The sequence below is a fragment of the Delphinus delphis genome, chromosome 2 (genome assembly GCF_949987515.2).
Source record: "Delphinus delphis chromosome 2, mDelDel1.2, whole genome shotgun sequence".
NCBI lineage: Eukaryota > Metazoa > Chordata > Mammalia > Artiodactyla > Delphinidae > Delphinus > Delphinus delphis.
The window spans coordinates 14031918-14052678 of NC_082684.1; the positions used below are offsets into that span (position 1 = coordinate 14031918).

The window sequence follows — 20761 nt, forward strand, 5'->3', positions numbered from 1 at the left end:
GGGGAAAAAATAGTAAAGTTACTATATAAAAAAGTTTTCATTTTTTTTATATAAAAAAATAAGCACAGTGAAAAAATGATAAACTGGGGAAATATTTTTAAGCTTACATCACAAAGAGTTAGTACCCCTAACAACAGCTCAGTAGAAAAATGGATGAAAGATATGAATAGACAGTTCCCAGGGGAAAAAAAAGCATGTAGCCACTAAACTTATAAAAATAGAAAATGCAAATTAAAACCAAACCAAGATACCACTTCTTACCTAACATACTGGCAAACTCCAAAAATTTAACAACATACACTATTGGAGAAGCCTTAGGAAAACAGGCACTCTCACATAATTCTGGTAGAAAAAAAAAAAAAGCACTCCCTATCAAGAATTTGGCAATATCTAGCAAAATTACGTAGGCCTTACCTTTTGACCCTGCAATCCCATTTCTAGGAATCTATCCCAAAAGTACACTGAAAGAAATACAAAATGATGTAGGTAAAAGTCATTCATTGAAGCATTATTTGTAACAGTCAAAAACTGGAAAAAAAACAAATATTGATCAATATGTAATTGGTTGAATAGCCTATGTACATCCATACAATGGATTACTATGCAGCTGTATAAAAGAATGAGGACAATGTCTACGTAATGTTATGCAGAAATTTCCAAGACATATTGTTAAGAGAGGGTGCAGAACAGAGTGCATAGTTTGTCCTTTTTTTGTGTAGAACAGGGAGAAATACATATAAACACAAACACACACACGTGTGTGTGTGTGTGTTTTATTTATATTTTTAAGAAGAAACAATTGAAGTAATCCCCCAAGCTAATAAAAACAATAGAAGTGAACATAGCTAGAAGTAGACTTATCTGAATGTACCATGTTTTATAGTTTTGACTTGGGATCAAGTAAATAAAAATGAAAAAAACATCAAAGAATCTCAAAATTTTTTCAAAAATTCACAGGCCAACTTGAAAGCTTGCTATAGCACTATCAAAAGACCTGGCTATAACCCAGCTCCACCATTAACTCTCTGTGTGACCTTTAACCTCTCCAAGATTCAGGTGCCTCCCCTTTTAAACCTCTCTGCTTCAAATGCTGATATGGGAGATACAAATGTAGCTGGGCCCACTAATCCCATGATCACTCCAGCAGTGATCACCATCCTTGTTCCTCTGTAAATGTTGACCCAACAAGTAACAGGTAGGCAGGGACTGTTCACAAGAATTGCAAGTCCTTCAGAGCGCTTGTTTACTTGATCTCTTAAAATCAAGCTTAGAATTTCTACTGTGTTTAATACTAAACACAGATCACCTATTTTGAACTTAATGCCACCCATAGAAGTGTTTTTGAGAACTGTTAGTGTTTCTGAGCTTGTATTTAGTTAATCAAATAATTTTCTGTGGCTATTTTTAAGTGTTTATTTGGTTAGTCAAAGGTTTGATCTGTGTAAAATTGGCCGTATCATGTGTAAGAACTCTGGAAAACCATAGAAAAAATGGTAATAAACATTAAAGGAGCAAGAAACAGACTGTAATGGGAGGCGACATATGCACCCAGGGGGTGCGAAAGCTGGTTCATCTGAGTTCAGACAATATTAGAATTTTTGTTCAGATCTTCATGTAAAAATTAGGAAAGAAATGATACTTTACTAATGTTTAATTTACAAACTGACCTCTAGGTTGTCCCAGATCAGGTGGCCACAGTGTGGTGAAGTTAACCGCAGACCCTCTTCCGTAAGTGTTTCAGTGCGTGGGTTTCAGGTTTGCCCAAGGCAACTGAGTTTGCAAACTACTTTTCATTAAATCAGCTCTCAAGAAGTGGACATATGGCTTTAAAAGACTCCCAAGAATCTGTGGGCTGAAGATAATACAAATCACGTAAGCACAGGAGAAAAACAAGCAAATGACAAAGCTGACCCTCCTCTCTTCCAAGGACAGCCTTTACTTTCAGCTGCTTTGAGATAAAACCAGTGACAAATCTGACAAACAATTACCCCTAGCCCCCAATTTTTAATTCTCAAGAAGACTATTTGAAAAGAGAGTTATTTCCATCATAGTAAGTGATGGCCCTTGCACGAAGTCTATATTGGGTCTTGAGATATTGATTCCTGATAGCGGTGCCTGACATAACTTATAGGCACTTAAATATACGTATATTGGAGGGATGCACGCTCAGAAATTTTTGCTGGTGGCATCCATGATCAGAAAGTTTAGAAGCTCCTTTATGTTGATCAAGGCAGGCATACAGCATCAGAGAAAGAGAAGAATGATTGGAAGTGAAAAGACCAGGAGAGGAGCTCAGCTAAGGGTTAGGGCACAGAATCTGCAGCCAGGCCGCCTGGGTTTAAATCCCAGCTCCTCACTTACCCACAAGTTGACTTAACCTCTCTGTGCTTCAGGTTTCTGTGAAATGTAGATGATGACTGTACCCACTTCATAGGGCTGCTACGAGGATTCAATGAGTTAATAACACCTCAAACAAGGCATGGCTCATTGTAAACACTCCCTATGAGTTTGCTATGTAAGTTACGAGATCCCATAGGTTTTCATCAAGTGGAAATACTAATTGTGAATAAACAATATACCGTATTATAAACTAGCATAAGAAGTATGTGTCACAAACGTGAGCTATTAGGAACAGGAGTCAAAGAAAACGGCAGATGAATGGCAGATGCCAGGCTGGTGACAGCTACCGGAATGATAATCCTTGGGCTCTCCCCTCCCATGGGATACACATGACATCATCTACACAGGATCTGGGGGTGACAGAGATGAAAAGAAATCAGATGCTGCTGGAGCTCCCAGCCTGATGGTGGCGGCAATGATGCCAACATGACGACCCAATGAGACAGAGGCTGGGACCAGGGTGGGTCTGGCTGGGATAAGCTTTTCCTTGGTCAGTCTGATTCCGTCTGACCTGGCTAACTCTCCTGCTGACCCCGTGTCCGTCTCCTCTCCCCGACCTGGAGCTCAGGGCGTCAGTCCCCATAGCAACCAGGTTCCCTGAGGGAGAGTTCTGACCTCAGCCAGTGGGCTCACCAAATGGGGCACCCATTCCGTGAGAGCCCACCTGAGGGAAGATGCAGGCTCTCGGTCCCCAGGAGCAAGGGTCACAGAGAACAACGGCATCGCAGCACATGGGCTTTCACCTGCCTCCCAGTGTGAGGATCTACTATTTATCCAAGCAGTGTGGGCTTCCAGAAGCCCAGAGGGCTGGGTGCCTATTCCATCCATCAAAATAGTAACTAAGTAATTAGTAAATAATGGAATGGAATTGATTTTGTAAAAGGCAAGCAGTTAGGTGCCTCGTGGGCTGGGACAATGAAATTCAAGGACTGGAGAGGGGACCTGAAGAGGACTGAAATCCTAAGAGGCTGGGCAGGGCAGGGAAGGAGGTTGTCAGGGAAAGAGACAGGGGCCCCAGGCTGCTTTGCCTTCCTCCGGTCCAGAGCCCTGTGGGCGCTATACGTTGACCCTCTATCCAGCCAATCATGCCCTCCAGCTGGGGCCAGATTCGAGGAGCTGCTCGTGAGTGTAGATCTTGCAGAAGGGGCTGGGGTTCTGTGGGGGGGGCCAGGGCAGTGGCACCCTTGTATTCCCAGTGCCCAACCTGGACCTTGGCTCAGAGCAGGGGGCCATCAAATATTTGGTGAAATGAATATGCATTGGCTCAGAAACCAGAGGGGCCATATGGCGAAGGGGTCAGTCACTCAGGCCCTGCAGCCAGAGTGCCTGGGCTCTGTTACTTCCTACCACATGACCTTGGGTATGTTATTTAATCTCTCTGTGCCCCTGTTTCCTCATTTATGAAAAGGACGAGGGGATTAAATGAGTTATTAGAAGTCTAGAATATTGCCCAGTACCTGGTAAACACTAGCTGTTACGATTCGCAGGACCACGGACCGTGGTGCCACAACACGCAGGCCAGGACCTTCATCACCCACCCACGTGCCACGTATCACCATGTCCCCCCCATGTGTCCTCCCTGACAGCTCTCAGGTATGCCCCACCTCCCTGACCTCACTACCTCCCCTCATCCCTCACCCCTCCTTTCTGACCTGCAGGCCTCCAGGCCTCCTCCTCTCTTCTCAGTGGCATCGAATGCCAGGCCAGCCACGGGAGAGATCATCTAAGTCCTTTCTACTCAAGCTGTGGACCTTGGACGAGCAGCACTGGCATCACTGGGGAGCTCGGGAGAAATGCAGACCCTCTGACCCCACCTCAGACCTACTGGATCCGCGCTGGCCCTTCAACACGATCCCAGGGGATCTGCGTGCACATTAAAGCCAGAGAAGCGCTGGAGTGGTCCTCAGCCCTGCTGCATATTAGAATCACCAGGGAGCATCGAATTAGAATTGCTGGGGGTAACGCTTAGCCATCAGTAATTTTTACAAGGTTCCTGGGGTTAAGAACCACTGACTAGACAAATGCCCTCCATTCATTCACAGAGAGGCTGACTAGGGTCAAATCTAGCCAGGGAAGAGCGGGCCATAGGACACAGGCTCCCTTCCTCCTGGCTCGACAGTGTGAGAGCTCAGCTCCTGTTCTGGGCCCCATGGAAATGATGGTGGAGGAGATACTGTCTTGACCCTGAGTAGCTCCTGGTCTGGGGAGGGAGACACTCAAGTAAAGAACCAACAAGGTAGTGTGGGAAGGGCTGGAGTCTCCGTGCAAACTTGAGAAGCACAGAAGAGGGAGTGAAGGTCCCACCTGGGGGAGCCCCAAGGGGAGGTATGGTGTGGGCGGTCTCTGAGCCTCGTCCTGAAGAACTGGGAATTTGACAAATGCGAGAAGGAAAGATCATTCCAGAAAGAAGGCACAGTATTGCAAAGGTGTGAGTTCACAATTGGGCTCCTTGGTGAGTGGGGACTGGTGAGAAGCTCAGAGGGATGGAAGCCTAGTGTTTGGAGAACACAGCTTGGTGAGAGATGAGGATGGAGATATTGTCAAACTGAATAGACCTAGACTTCCATGGAGGGGAGTCTGGACTTTATCCTGAGGGTAACAGACAGACACTGGTAGGAAGGTGCAAGGACAGAGCCACACTTGACTTTCAAGATCACTGGTGGCAGAGGGGACAGTGGATGGGAGGGGACAAGCTGGGGGAGAGGGGAGCACAAGAGATATGGAGAAAGTGTAACCTGGACCTGTGGCAGAGGATGGAGACGAGGAGCCAGATGCAGGCTGTAAGTCAGAGGAGAAGTCAAGGAGGGATGTGTGGGATGGAGACAAGCCAAGCTCCAAGGTCCAGAGCAAGGATCTCAGTGTGAATCCCAGTTAACTGCCTCCTTTCTGTGCCTTAGCTTCCTTACCCGTAAATGGGACTAACAGCAGGACCTCCATCCAGTTTTGGTGTGAGGATTAAATGCATCAATACTGGTGGAACTCATAGAATGTTGCTTGGTACATTGTAAACACTTGACAAGTGTGTTACGGCATTGATGACCAGCAGAATATCAGACAATCATGCTTCTCTTTCTTAGTCTAAATGGCACTGGGAAGCACTTTACTACTTGGGGATTATATGTCCCTGCCACCTCGATCTTGAGATGAGGCCACGTGACTGAGTTCTGGCCAACAGAATGTGGGGGACATCATGTATGCCACATCCCCACCTGGCTCAGAAAACCTTGGGCTGCCATACTCTCTCTTCCTCTTCCTGCCAGTGGGATATCCAGGCTCAGAATGACCTTGGGGGTGGGGCTCGAAATGATAAAAGACCAAAGACCATCGCTTCCTCCCCTCCGTGATGCTAACTCGAATCCATTCATCTGTCATTTATCTGGCATCACGGAAGAATCAGTTGTTCCCCAGAAGTTAACTGTCCCGTCAAGAAAGTAAAACATACCAGAAGAACTAAGCTGGAGTCCCCTCTCTGATTTTAATTGAGTGACCTTGAGTGAGCCCCTTGACCTTTCTGAACCTTATCAAGAAAGTGGGGATAAACTCATTTACAGGACTGTCAAGAAAATTAGACCAAAGGGTATGTGTAAATGTTGTTTGTAAATTTATATAAGAATGATTGATTTTCTTTAAGATGCGATCATCTGGTGTGCCTCATTTAAATAATGGATCTAAGAGATAATTAAACATTTGGATGGCCCAGAATCATCATTATGGACATTGATTATTGCCCTAAATATAACTGGACGATTCCCTCTGGGCTTGTAGAGATTTGGGGGGCTGCTTGCCCCTTCCCTGAATAGGCCCATATTGCTGTATATAACTAGCTGTTGCTTATCTTAAGGCTACAGTAAAAAAACGGAAACCATATATATATATATATTTCTTTTTTTTTTTTAACTTTGGGTCTATGAGACAGATCAACATTCAGCCATGGTTGAGAAGATCCAGCCTCAGGAAACTTGCAGGGTCACCCTGCAGGTCAAACCCTGTTTTGCCTCTGGGTTCCCAGTACTCTTATACTCCTTCAAAACCCAGCTCAAGGTTGACCCTTGAACCCAACCACCTTCATGTTCCCAGGGCTCCTTTTGCATTCCTCCAGCAGAGCGCTTAGCACATCATGGTCCACATTTTTAAAATCTTATCCAACTGCTTGCAGGTAGGAGCTGGATCATCTTCCTCTAACCTGGACTCAGCACAGTGCCTGGTACCTAGTAGGCACTCCGGAAATTTTGTTAAATGAATAACTCATAAGTCCAGTAATTTTGGATAGTGATGGGAACTATATCATCTCCCACTGAAAAATCATTTCTCTTTATTTTTGAGTCATACTTAGAGTCTGAACTATTCCCTTTGTTTCAATTACATTAGCTAATTAGTTCAATGCTTAAGATTTTTCTTGGTTATTTTCCACGATAGATATCATTTGTTTCCATAAATAATTTAGGTGCACATTGTGTATCCCACTTAGAAGGCAGTAAGCACCTCCAGATACTTCTGAATGGGCTGGAACTGCGAAGAAAGGGAAAGCATCCACCCTGAGGGGCTTCTTAACTAGACAGGTGCTGAAAAGGAAGGACACCTCCAGTGCCAGGTTGTAGTTTCCACAGATGGCTGCAATCGAATCTCCCATCTCATGTGTTTCTGCAATATGACCTTGACTCTTCTCCCGGTGAGAAGGGGCATCTATGTGTGCTCCCCCCGAATCTGGACAGACTCATGATTTCTTTGACTGATAGAGATGGCTTGTTACACTGAAGGGGCAACTGAAATGCCACCTGGCACTGCACAGCCAAGATTCCTCACTTCCGATGGTCATCTGGTCCCTCACTCACCCCTAAACCCACAGATGCTCCACCGCCTCAAATTCAAGAATATTTCTGAATCTACCTCTCACAGGCTTCTGTAATCTGATTCATTTGGCCTCTTTGATGTTACTTCCAGTGATATCTTCCAGCCCCTCTTATAACCTACACACACACATACACACACACACACACACACACACACACACACACACACTAAAGAGAACATTCTTTCTTCAAAGGAGACATTCAGGTGGCCAATAAGCACATAAAAAGATGATCAGCACCACTCATCATTAGGGAAATGTAAATCAAAACTGCAATGAGATACCACCCCATACACAATGGAATATTACTCAGACATAAAAAAGAATGAAATCTTGCCATTTGAGACAACATGGATGGATCTAGAGGGTATCATGCTAAATGAAATGTCAGAGAAAGACAAATACTGTATTATTTTACTTACATGTGGGATCTAAAAAAACAGAACAAATGGACAAACAGACAGAAACAGAGTCATAAATATAGAGAACAAACAGGTGGTTACCAGAGAAGAGGGGGTGGGGTAAACAAGAGAGTTTACTTCTCTCACACAAAAAAGTAAAGAGATAGGGAGTCCAGGGACATCATGGTTGTTCCACAGTCATCAGAAACCCAGGCTCCTGTCATGTTCTATCATCCTCAGTACACTTCTTCTATCTGCAAGATGGATTCACACTCCAAAGTGGATGCTAGAGCTCCAACCATCACATCAGCATTCCACACCAGCAGAAGCAAGAAATGGGGACAAAGGGACTCTCCTCCCAGCTGAATCAGATCCTTTTGAGCAGCCTTTCTAGAAGTCCTACATAACACCTGTGTTTTCACTTCTTTGAACTTAGTCACATGGCCATGTCTAGCAGCAAGGAAGACTGGGAAATGTAGTCCCAGCTTTGTTACTAAGGAAAAAAGGGACAATGAATAGTGAGGGGCAGTTAGTAGTTTCTCAGTACAAGATTTTCCTGTGAAACCAGTCCACTAGGATATCTTATATCACATATCACCAAAACCACACAGTTTATCTTTACTGTTAAACACTCAGGGTTTTATGTAATAATAATAATAGTGGTAGTTACCATTCATTGAGCCTTACAATGTGCCAGACACTAAGTGGTTGATCTGCCTTATTTTATTTAATCCTCACAAAATCCCTATATGCAGGTATTAACTATCATTAACCCCAATTTGCAGGTAAGGAAACTGAGACCCAAATGGAGGTTAAATACTACATGCCTAGGGCCACAAAGCTATTAAGAGTTGGGATTTGATTCACGAGCTTGTCACGACTAGAAACCGTGTCATCTAAAGCACCCAGCACAGTGGTTCACAAAGAGAAGACATTATTTAAAACAAACAAATAAAACCTTGTTGGTTGCATGAGTAATTAACTCAGCATCGAGATAAAAACAGGAACTGGACAAGGGACGTAGTAGAGTGACCTGGGCCTTCTCCAGGTACAGGAAACCACAAGTCTGAGAAACGGGCAGGAGTTCAACACTGTGGCTTCAAAAGTTGGGAGATTTGCAGAGACCATGGGATGAAGCAGCGCTGGAGTTCAGGGCCTGACTCTGCCCCCTCTTTGGGGTCTTCTGGCCAATGTTCCGCAGGGAAAATTTATGCTCCAGAAGTGATCCAGTGTGCCTTCCTCCGCAAGCAAGAAGAATTTTCGTTTGATGTGTCTACTGCTTGTTTGGATTCCTTTAATTTTTTATTGTTACTTAGAAAGCAGTTAAAATGTCAATGAAGCCATCTTCCGTAGCTCAAACATACCCAGTCAAGTCACTAAGCATTTGCTGTCAGTGATCAGTAAATTATATTGTTACTGTTATTAGTAGTTCAACAGAGATCATTCATGCAGGTTACAGAAGCCTCTGAGAGTTGTTTTCAGCTTTTTTCATAACAGTGCTACAGAGTTTAGTACCAGCCTGGGATACCACTTTCCCAGGGCACAGCCTCTTGGAAAAGCCGGATTGGACCTCTCCTTTTGCTCTAAAAAAACGTTTATTATGAAAAATTTCAAACATATAACAAAGGATTAGTTTGTACCATACAAAATTGCCATCTGAAGGTCCAAAATGGTTAAATAGCAACAATTCAACATGACTTAAATTAATAGTATAATGACCCCCATGTTCCTATCACCCAGTTACAGCAACCATCAGCTCAAGGTCAATCGTGTTTCATCTAAACCTCTCCACCCTCCTCTCCACCACGGATTATTTTAAAGCACATTCCAGACCTCTTATTAGTTTATTCACAAATATTTCTGTATGCATTCCTGAACAACTAGGACTCTTTCCAATCTCCAAATCATTTTAACATCCCTAAAAATTAAAATTATTCAATGATATCAGTAGACATCCAGTCAGTGTTCAAATTTCCCCAACTGTCTCATGAATGTCTTAGGTTTTTTTTTTTTTTTTTTGCAGTACGCGGGCCTCTCACTGTTGTGGCCTCTCCCGTTGCGGAGCACAGGCTCCAGACGCGCAGGCTCAGCGGCCGTGGCTCACGGGCCCAGCCGCTCCGCGGCATGTTGGATCTTCCCGGACCGGGGCACGAACCCGCGTCCCCTGCATCGGCAGGCGGACTCTCAACCACTGTGCCACCAGGGAAGCCCAGAATGTCTTAGTTTTTACTGTCATTGTTGTTTTTTAGTTTATTAGTAAGAATCAGGATCCGAACAATGTCCATATATTATAATTGGTTGGTATTTCTCTTGAGCTTCTGTTCCCCTTCTGTTTTGTTTGAGGTTTTTGTTGTTGCTGTTCTTGCCGTTGTTCCTTTTCCTTACAGTCTCTTGTTGATGAAACCTGTAGTGTTTTTCCTATAGATAAGATCTCGCTGCATCTCTGTAACTGGGAGTTACCTCTAGAGGCTTGATCAGATTCAGGTTTGATTTTGGGGGGCAGGAATACTGCATAGATAGTGTTGTGTTCTTCCATCGGAAGGAACATAATTTCCAGCTATCATTTTATGATATTAGCTGTCATTGAGGGTCACTGCCTAGATTCACTGTATTCTAAATGGCTGTAAATTGACCTTGGTGACAGGCAGGTGGCAATATTCAGTTAAAGGACTCCCCTTGTTCCTCCCTCCCCCCCCCACCCCCACTGTGTTTTTTGAGAGGCCTGATCTGGGCCAGGATGGGGCTGGATGCTACACTTGTTGCTTCTTTCTCTCCTCTTTTCCCCAACCCACCCCCCATTTCTGTGGGAAACACACATTAACGGAAGGCTAGGGAATTCGAACAAGCCTTGAGTTTGGGTCTAGCCCTGCGGATGTCAGCCTTGGAGGTTGCTAGGATACGCGTAGCAATGAAGACCCAACACAGCCAAAAAATTTTTTAAAAAAGCATTCAGACACCTGCACCCTCTCCCTGGTCCTGCACCCCCAAAACTGCACCTTGGCTCAAAAACCATAGGGCACAGGCCAGATGAGCTCAGGTGGAGGGCACAGGTAGGGCCCCACAGGTTTCCCGGGTGTGAGATTATCCATCTCCGCCCTTTCCTGGTACAGGTTAGCGGATGTCAGGCCTAAACAGTCAGGACAGTTTTCTCAGGATCACTCAGAGAATCTGTGTAGAGTTCAAACAAGAGCCAAGACAGATGGGGAGACAGAGGAGGCAGCCATGCTGGCATCAAATGCCACAGGTGACATGCCAGGAGCCAGTCTGCTGTGATTTATGTGCCACCATCCCTGGGGTGGCACAAGAGCTAAAATCCTTTCTGACAGCTCAGGACCGAACTCCTCAAATCCCAGCAACAGCTTTTCCCCAGCAACACCCAAGCTCACTGACAACAGTTCAGCGGAATAGCCCTGCCCTGAGAAGCCAGTCCAGGGAAGGCTCCTGCCAAGGACTGCCTGTCAGGCAGGGGAGCTTAAACCAGGCACAGCCGTGAGGGTTGGTCCTTCATTCCCATGGCTTTGGGATTACGGGCTCTGGAGCCAGCCTGCCTCGGCGCGATGCCTGGCTTTCCCACTCACCAGTCTCATGACCTTGGGCAATCATTGTCCTTACCCAGCCTCAATGTCAGTGGGGAGTTAATGTTTATAATATGAATAAAATGATATATAAAGCTTAGCACAATGTCTGCCTTTTAGGAAAACACTCAGTTAACGCTAACCATTATTATACATGTCCACGTCCTGCCGGCTCTGGGGATGAAAAGGAGAGTGGGCCAGACGAGATCCTTGTCCCCCCAGGGCTCCTGGCCCCGCGGGGAGGACCTTCAAGCGGGTGGATGTGGTGTGGAGGAACTGGGTCAGAGCCTGGTCCTGGGGAATTCTGTAGAATGGTGGCAGTGGGCGAGGATGTTAAAGCAGAAACTCTCTCCTCTTGCACATGAGGAAGCTGACGCCTGGCGACACAGCGCCTCACCCCTTATCAGTGGCAGAGCCTGGACCTCCGGCTCGTCGGGCCCTTCTGCAAACCCAGCACTAGACCTTTGGGAGCCTGGGGCACAGAGATGCCCATTGTCAAGCGTGGGGGTAAGCGCCGGGAAGGCTGTGTCCCCAACCAATGGGAGCCCACAGTGATGATGTAATGCTTGGCCTCCAACGTCATTGGCTGCTCTTCCTGCCACTCCAAAACCCACTCCAGGGCAGTGCTTTTCGCGGCTGGGGGTTTTCCGCAGAAGGAACAAGGGTCTGGGGAGGGGGTGGGGCGCGAGTTGGGGGAGCTAAGGACTGAGCCAGGAGCCCGGGTCCCTCCCTGAGCAGACCCGGGGACTGGCAGCTGCCGGCTGCTGCCTTTACCAAGCTCTAAGCTCATGGGGGAGCGCGGGGAGAGGGTTCCAAACACCCCCTACTCCGTCACCCCCTGGGGCAGCGCAAGTGTCTTCGAGTCTGCGGGCGCGCAAATCCTAGGAGAGTCAGGAAGGAAGAGGCACTAGCCCGGCCCTCCGGGGAAACAGCCTGGTGCCCGGAGGGAGGAGGCTGAGCTGAGAATGTGAGGTGTGAGATTCGGATGCCTACGACTTGCTCTAGACACGTGATGAATTACAGGTTTGAGTCCAAAATGTGGCATGGGCAGCCAGGAGCTGCCCAGGACTTGCCTTCGCCTCAGAAATCCCTGTGCTTTTTTTAAAAGACCATTCAAATGGCCCGAGGGAGAGAGAGCAGGGGGAGTTGGGGATGGAAACCAAAGCAGCTTTTACTTCTCGAAGGAGGGGGTGAGACACCTGTGGGCCCCTCCATCCTATCTCTGCCCCAGGAATCCCAACTACATGCACTGGCACACAAGGGCCCTATCCCTCCCCCAACCCTATGAGGTAATCCCTGTCGTGATCCCCATTTTACAGATGAGAAAACTGAGGGATGGAAAGGTGCAGTGGCAGAAAGCCAGGACCTGACTCTGGACTGCCTGACACCAAGGCTGGTGCTCTATGGTTCACACAGGTCCCCAGCCAGAGGGACCAACCTGGGCATGGGGAGTCCTGGGATAGAGGGACTGCTTGGGTGGGGGGAAGGGTGGGGAAGGGAGAGGCTGCCTTGCAAAAAACACACTTCCAGCTGGAGCCACAGAGTCAGGACACACGGAGCGTTTCCTTGCTCTCCTCAGAAACAGGGCAGAGGCCTAGGACTACCCATGCCCCCACCAAAGTGCACATTCGGGGCAGAGGCAGTAGGTCCCTCCCTTCCAGCCCCTCCCATGGGGGCTGGCCCTCTAGCCTAGGCCTGAACTAGCCCACTTCCCACCTACTTCCTACCTGTGCTTTTGCCAAAGGTGTGCAGGTGACCTGGGCCTCTGTCTCTGTCACACAGAGCGCCCTCACAGGGCCAGAGACGTGGGTTCCAGTCCCAGAATGACCTTGGCCTCTTAACAGCTATGGAACTTAGGCATGGTCTTGGAGCCTCTCTGGGCCTCCCTCAAGGTCTTGGGGGTCACACCCACACAGCAGGTTCAAAGGACTCCTGGCATGCAGTAAGCCCCCCCCCCCACACACACACACACAGGTAGCCTCCTTCCCTTCTCAGATGCAGATCTTCAGGGGGTAACACAAAAACTGCAGGCTGGGGATCTGGACAGGATCTCAGAGCTCCCTTAGACTCCTCACCCCCCACTTGATAAATGAAGATACTGAGCCCTCTTGAGGCAGTGCAAGGACTGAGGATGGCTCTCCAGACTCCCAGCTCAGGCTCTTCCCACACCCACAGGTCTCCTTCCCCACCACCCGATGCCCACAACCTCCACTGCCCTCACCCCCATCACTGTGCCCTTGCTGTGAACCTAGCTGACTAGGGACTCTTTAACAAAAAGGAAAGGGGCAGGACAGGCTGGAAGGCCCCCCTTTCTTCTCTGAGGGGCAGGCTGGGACTCCTGCCCCCAGGCCTTCTGAGCAGCCCCCAGACAGAAGTGGGGGTTGGTGGGGGAGAGACCAGGTACAGGAAAAGGACAAGGAGAATGACTGATGACTGTAGTTACAGGGAGGGGCACTCGGGGGTCCTGAGCTGGCATGAGGGGCTGACCATCCATCCACCCAGCCCGGACGCCAGATTGTTCTGTGTGGCTCTGCTCCCCTCCCCCTCAGAGAGGGGCAGAAGAAGGGGTGAAGGGGGAGCTTGGCTCTGGCAGCAAGGGGAGATTATGGGGAGGCAAGGCAGTGCTGGGCAGTGTGGTGGGACCATTGGCATGGGGTTCCAGTCTGAGCCCTGCTGTGAACTTGCTGTGTGACCAAGGACAAGCTGTTTGCCTTCTCTGTCTCAGGCTCCCTATTCCATAATAAGAGGTTAGACTAGAGGGTTTCAGGGGCACATTTCAGCTCCAGCACCAGCAGAGGAGAGGGGCATATCTAAGACCCCCTCGACCTTACTTGTCCTAACTCTACCCCCCTGCGTCATCAGCATCTCCTGTAAAGCTTCCTCCCCTCTAACAACTAGAACAGTAGACATGACCAACCCCATGTGGCCATCGATGCAATGAATGCTCAGAAGGTGTGTTAGTTCACTCAGGCTGTGTAAGAGAATGCCACAGACCAGGTGACTTATAGACGAGAGACATTTATTTCTCACAGTCCTAGAGGCTGGAAGTCTGAGATCAGGGTGCCAGCATGGTTGGGTTCTGGTGAGGGCCCTCTTCTGGGTTGCAGACAGCCAAGTTCTCATTGTATTCCTATGTGGCAGAGATGGGGAGAGAGCTCTGTGGGCCTCTTTTAAAAGGGCACTAATCCCATTCATGAGGGCTCCACCCTCATGACCTAATCACTTCCCAAAGGCATCCACCTCCTAACACCATCACATTGGGGGTTAGGATTCCAGTGCATGAATTTGAAGGGGACACAAACATTCAGTCCATAATAGAGGGCACAAGGGAGGTGCAAAAGTCACCAGTGAGCAGGATCTGCCAGGAAGCAGTCTTGTGATAGGTGTTCCAAAGGCCTGGCCACTGGCAAATATCAATAGGAAAAAACAGGCTGAGGAAACATCCCATCAGGCTGGCCTATTTGTCTGTGAACCTGGCAGGCATTCAACTGGTCAGCTCATCAGATAGCAGTCAGGCTGGTGGCCAGTCAGCCAGGCAATCAGATACTCACTTGATCCATCATTCAACAGCTGGCCAGGTCAGCTGCCCTGGAGGTTCCAGGGCCCCTGGCTGGAGAATACTTTGGGGCTACCTCCAGCCCTCCCTTTGAAACAGAAATTCTGGACTGCTCACCATCCCCAGGTACCCCACACTCTCCCACCTCCAAGCCTTGTCTTCCCATTCCCTGTATTGAACACTGTATCAGTTCTCTATTTCACAGTAATGCTGTGTAACAAACCACAAAACCCATGCTTACGAGTATGCATTTGTTTAGCCTCTGAGTCTGGGGGTCAGCGAGGCAATTCTTTTGTCTTAACTGTCTCACTCATGTGTCAGCGGGCAGAAGAGCTGTGGGCTGGGCTCTCTCACATGCCAGGGCCTCAGCTGGGACAACTGGGTGACTTGCCTCTGCTCCATGAGGTGTCTCATCTCCCAAGAGGCTAGCCCAGGCTATTCCCATGGAGGAGGCTGGAGTCCAAGAGAGTGGGTGGCAGCATGCGAGTCCTCTTATGGCTTGGGCTCAGGACTGGCACACTTCTGCTGCATTCTATCAGCCAAAGCAAGTACCAAGGGCATCCCAGATCGGAGGTGGGAAGGAGCTGCAAGATCTCACGGCAGAGCGTGGGCCAGTCCCTGGGGCCATCAGTGCAATCGGCAGCAAACACCATTGCTCTTCCCTCTACCTGTTAGCCTGTTTCCTGTTCCTCAAGACCTTTCTCAGTCTAGTTCCTTGAAGTTTTGCCTGAATGTGCCTCTACACAGCCACTGCAGTTTAAATGAAGTGCTGGCTTCTCTCTGCCCTCCTAGTATTTTTTTGGTGGTTGTCTTAAAGCCCCCAAGGCCGTGGGTTGACTTTCCCAGCTGCCTCCACGGTTAGACGTGAGCTCCAGAGCCCATGAGCTGCATCAGAGCCAGGAATGACAGCAGGTGGGGCTGCGAGCTGGGAGGCCAGCCTGGTGCAGAAGTCCCCTACCTCCACCCACTGAGAGTCCTAAGCAGCTCACCCTCCTCAGAGCAGGACACTGTATGAGACACCCACCCCTCCCAATTAGTACCCGTCTGTCCGTGGGCAAATCAGCTAATTTCTCTGAGCCTCTGTAACCCCTACTCCGGGGTAGCTAGAAGGGAGGGTGGCTGACAGCGGAGGTCAGCCTCAGGGCCCACAGCAGGCGTGATGCATGGCAGCTTCCAGTCTTCTTCCCTTGGTCGTCACAAACCCAGACTCCCTCTTTTTCCCAGCATAATGCAGAGCCATGCAACAATTTCCCGGGCAGGCCGAGCCCGCTCCGCGCTGTTCTCCTGCTGGGCTCCCCTCAGGTTTGGTGCCCCTGGGCATTTGAACATACAGCCTAGCTCATGGGGAATCGCATACGCACGCTTCTCCCTCCAGTCCGCCACATCGCCCCTTGCCTTGGCCGCGTGTTATCTCCTCTCTGCTCCCCTCCCCGCCCCTTTACTTCTACCCAGCTGATGCTTCTGCAGAAATGCCCAACCAGGCCATCACGGCCTTCCCAGGAGGATGCCTCCAGAACCCAGAGGCAGCGGGAGGCTCCCAGAAGGTGGCCTCGGACGGCACCTTCATGTGCGCTCGCTGTCATGCTGTCCTCCCAGAGCCTGGCCAGCACCGGGCACTCAGCGAGGGCTTGCGGGTGGCATTGTGACTTGAAAAGGAGGGTCTCAGGCTGGCCCAGATGATGCTCTGCTGCCCACCCTCTCCCTGGGTTCCTATTTTTGCTCCTCTTTCTCCTATTTCTGAGACAGCTCTGTGTCCCGATCTCTCTTCCCACAGTATGTGTGGGACGCCTCAAACGCTGAGCCTGTGAAATTCCTACAGAATTGATCATTGCGGGGCAGTGAGCTCGGGCTGAAGAGTGCAGTTGCTGGATTTGGACGGCATGGATTCCCACCACTTGGGTCTCAGTGATGGTATCTGGGATTCGCTGTCACCCACCTAACTGCCAGGGGTTTCCAAAGGAACCTGAGTGCTGAGTGAGTGGTAGGGGCTCCGGCTGGCATTCCAGGGTACGCTCCCAGAAGGCAGGAAAAGGCGTCACTTGGTCTTAAGCGTTATAATCATGACCTACGCTGATACAGCAGTTCCCTGTGCCAGGCACCACCTCAGTGCTATGCATCAGTGACCCATCACTTGATCCTCACAAGAGGACAAGGATTCTAGGTGCCATCATGACCATCGCCCCATTTTACAGATGAGGACACTGAAGCAAAGAGAGGAGAAGTCTAAGTGTGACAGGGTATCCTGGATTAGGTCCCAGAACAGAGAAAGGACATTGGTGGAAAAACTGGAGATACCTGAATAAAGTCTGGAGTTCAGTTAACAGTAATGTACCAGTGTTCCTTTCTTTCTTGGGATGAATGTAAGATGCTAACATCAGGGGCAGCTGGGTGAAGAGTATGTGGGAACTCTCTTTGCAAGTCTTTTGTAAATCTAAAATTCTCTTGACATAAAAAGTTTAAAAATAAAAGAGGTTGGGCTTCCCTGGTGGCGCAGTGGTTGAGAGTCCGCCTGCCGATGCAGGGGACACGGGTTCATGCCCCGGTCCGGGAAGATCCCACGTGCCGTGGAGCGGCTGGGCCCGTGAGCCATGGCTGCTGAGCCTGCGCGTCCGGAGCCTGTGCTCCACAACGGGAGAGGCTGTAACAGTGAGAGGCCCGCGTACCGCAAATAAATAAATAAAAATAAAAGAGGTTAAGTGACTTGCTTGAGGTCACATGGCTACTAGGTGGCAGAGGGGAGAATTAAGTCCCAGACCATCTGGCTGCAAAGACCATGCTTGTGGCCCCCATACTCCAACTCAGAGGGCCACTGTCACTTGCCCTCCCCAGCACACATGACCACTATCATCATGTCAGAGGGTGGACAAGCCCATGCTTGGAGCCTTGGCAGGAAGTTCCAGGGGTGCGTCCCTCCCCAGGGCAGTGTGGGAAGTGTGCACACCTGGATCTGTGTTCAGTCTCAGCCCTGCCCCCATCCTAGCCCCAGGAACTTGGGTGAGTGTTTCCTTCCCTTAGATCTCTTCTTCAGTTATCCCCATCTTCTGATGCCTAATCCAAGCCCCATCTTCTCCCTGGTGTCGTTCCTTCTCCTTGGGTGTCTTCTTTATGTCTGGAGCAAAGTGGGTTCCAGACTGGATAACCCAGTCCTTCCCCAACCAGCCAGCTATGTTCCTTGATGCTCTTGACATTGTTCACATGTCAGAAATGAGCTCTGCCCATCAGAGGCACCAGCACCTGCCAGACAGGGCTCCTCCCCAGAAAATGGAGTCCCAGCTGCAAAGTTCTGATAACTCCACCTCTTCCCTCTGTTCCCTGATTTAAGGGTGATGACAGCTGTGGCTTCTACCTCTGTGTTATGCTCATATCCCCCGTTTCACTTCTTCAATTCTCCAGCACCTGTTCAAATAATTTCTTACATTAAAGTCTGTTGGGAAAACAAAACCAACAAATGCTGTGTGATCCATAGGGCAGCCTGGAGAATGCAGGCCTGAAACCAACCCCATTCACTACAGTGCCTGTGCCTGACTAGATGTCATAGCTTTTGGAGTTAGACTAGCTTGAGGTTGAATCCAAACTGTACTACTTACTATCTGTGTGACCTCAGCCTGTTTTCTTAACCTCTCTGAGCCCCGGGGTTGGGGGGGGGGGGGTTTGGGGTTTTTTTAATCTATAAAATGGAAATAATCATAACCAACCCTCAGGGCTGTTGTAAGAATTCAGCGAGATGATGCATCTAGCCCTTCTCACACGACCTGGAAATAAGAGTTCAGTAAGTGATAGCTTTTGTTATTGTTATCATGATTAGTATTGGAGAAGTCTTACAAGGGAAGGGGTTCATTTGGTCTTCATGTGTGGCTAGCAGCCTCCCGTGGAGAAAAACTCCACTTTGTTGCTATATCAGATATCTACTGCTGCATAAAAATATCGCTGCAAATCTCTGAAGCTCGAAACAGCAATCGTATTATTTTTCATGTCTCTGTGGATTGACTGGAGTTGGCTGGATGGTCCTGTGGGTCTTGAGTGAACTCACACATAAGTCTGCAGTTGCCCAGCTTGGGAGAGGCTCTGCCACATGTGTCTTTCATCCTCCTCCGTGGATCACTAGGCTGGCCTGAGCACAGCCTTCTGATGGTGATGTCAGAGGCGCAAGGGGACGAACCCCATCAGGTAAGCATTTGTCAGGACTCTGCTTGTGTCAGCTCTGCTAATATCCCATTGGCCAAAGCAAGTCATATAGGAGCCCAGAGTCAAGGGGTAGGGAAGTGCTTCCTCCCCACAGTAAGAGGGCACTGCCAATTTACATGGCAAATGATGTGGATACAGCAGGGGTGAAGAATTGGGTCCATTAAGGCAATCAACCTATTGCACCCTACACTCAACCTCAATTACTCAGATCCTTCCCACATGCAAAAATCAATCACTCCCATTGCAAGACTGAGAAACAGCCAGTGGCATCAAGCTCAAAATCTACTTTCTCATGATCTACATCAGTCCAGATACAGCTCCTTTTGATCCAAGACCTCTGGGCAAGTTATCCATCTCCCATACCTCCAACATATAATGGTAAGCTAGGGACAGGACATCTGCAATAAACATTCCTATTCAAACAGGGGAAGAAGGAGGTCCATACCAGTCACTGGTCCATAGCAATTCTGAAATCCTGCTGGGAAAACGTTTCCAGCTACCACAACCTTGGGGATAGGTAACATTCCTTGATTAGCTCCAAGATCTGCATTCTTTTTTTAATATATATATAAATTATAATTGGCAGTTTATTCACCAGTGGAGTATATTGCACAGCAAACTACCTCACATCTTTCAGGAAGAAAAACTACTAAATTTGGAAAGTAAAGACATCACCCACTGAATCTGGACACAATTAAAATGTGCTTTAAATATTTCTTTGGGGGAGGGGACACAACACTTCTACTCAGTTAAGAGAAACACTTGTACAGTCCAGGTCCCTTATTTTCTTTACACCCATCATGCCATGAGTTCATAGGGAATGGGCTCCAACAGTTCAGGCTCCTTTCCATTGGTTCTCACAAAGTGTGCTTCTCTGGGTGGAGCAGGCTGGTGCTTCAGTTGAACCCAAGTACCTTTCTTTTTGGCTTCCTTCTTTTTCTGATCATTTTCCTTCACACATTTCAGGAAGCTATCTCGGGTCTTAGAGTGCTCAAAAGCTCAATATGCACATTAATTCTCTTGGCAAGAATCTTGCCCTTAACTTGCTTGTTTACAACAGTGCCAACACCATGCTGCCTAACACTGTAGACGCTTCCAGTTTTGCCATGGTAACATTTGTGGGGCATTCCTTTTTGAATAGTGCCCATTCCCTTGATACATACAATATCACCTTTCTTGTAGAGTCACATGTATGTGGCCAAAGGAACAACTCCATGTTTTCTAAAAGGCCTAGAGAACATGTAGCAGGTGTCCCTCCTCCTTCCCTTTGCATTGGTCATTTTGACAAATTACTGGAAGATGGCGGTTCCGGCCGAAAGGCTCCAAGATCTGCATTCTAAGAAAGGTTCTCTCCCCATTGTTCTCTATGGCTCTTGCTCCAGCCTCTGAGATGTCCTTCCTTTTCTATCACCATCACTGGCTACTTCTGAAGGCATTATAAAATATAGGCTTTAAGCAATCTTTTGAAACTACTTCCTACCCAGAGGTCTTTTTATACTTTGAACAATTTCCATCTCTTTTAATTCAGGCTACGAGTTGTTTTGTCAATATAACTCTGCCTAAAAACTTTGTGGGTTCCCTTTTTCTTTGATTCCATTCTACAGCATGTGCCAGAAGCCACAGCAACAGAACAGATTCTAACTTCTCTATCATGCTTCTAATACTACTTGCAAACTAGGCAGTTATTTTATGAGCTTGTCTCTTTTTTGTAGTACCTTATCAAACACAGTCATAAAAGCCAACTGATGCTTTCAATACTCTGCTGAGAAATCTCTTTGCCCAAGTCCAAGAGTTT

At 48.2% G+C, this 20761-nt stretch overlaps 1 pseudogene; it reads right to left on the bottom strand.

The window, feature by feature from the left end:
* Positions 1–19743: 19743 nt before the first annotated feature.
* LOC132419448 (large ribosomal subunit protein eL21-like) lies at positions 19744–20249 on the bottom strand (annotated as a pseudogene).
* Between the last annotated feature and the right edge of the window lie 512 nt (positions 20250–20761).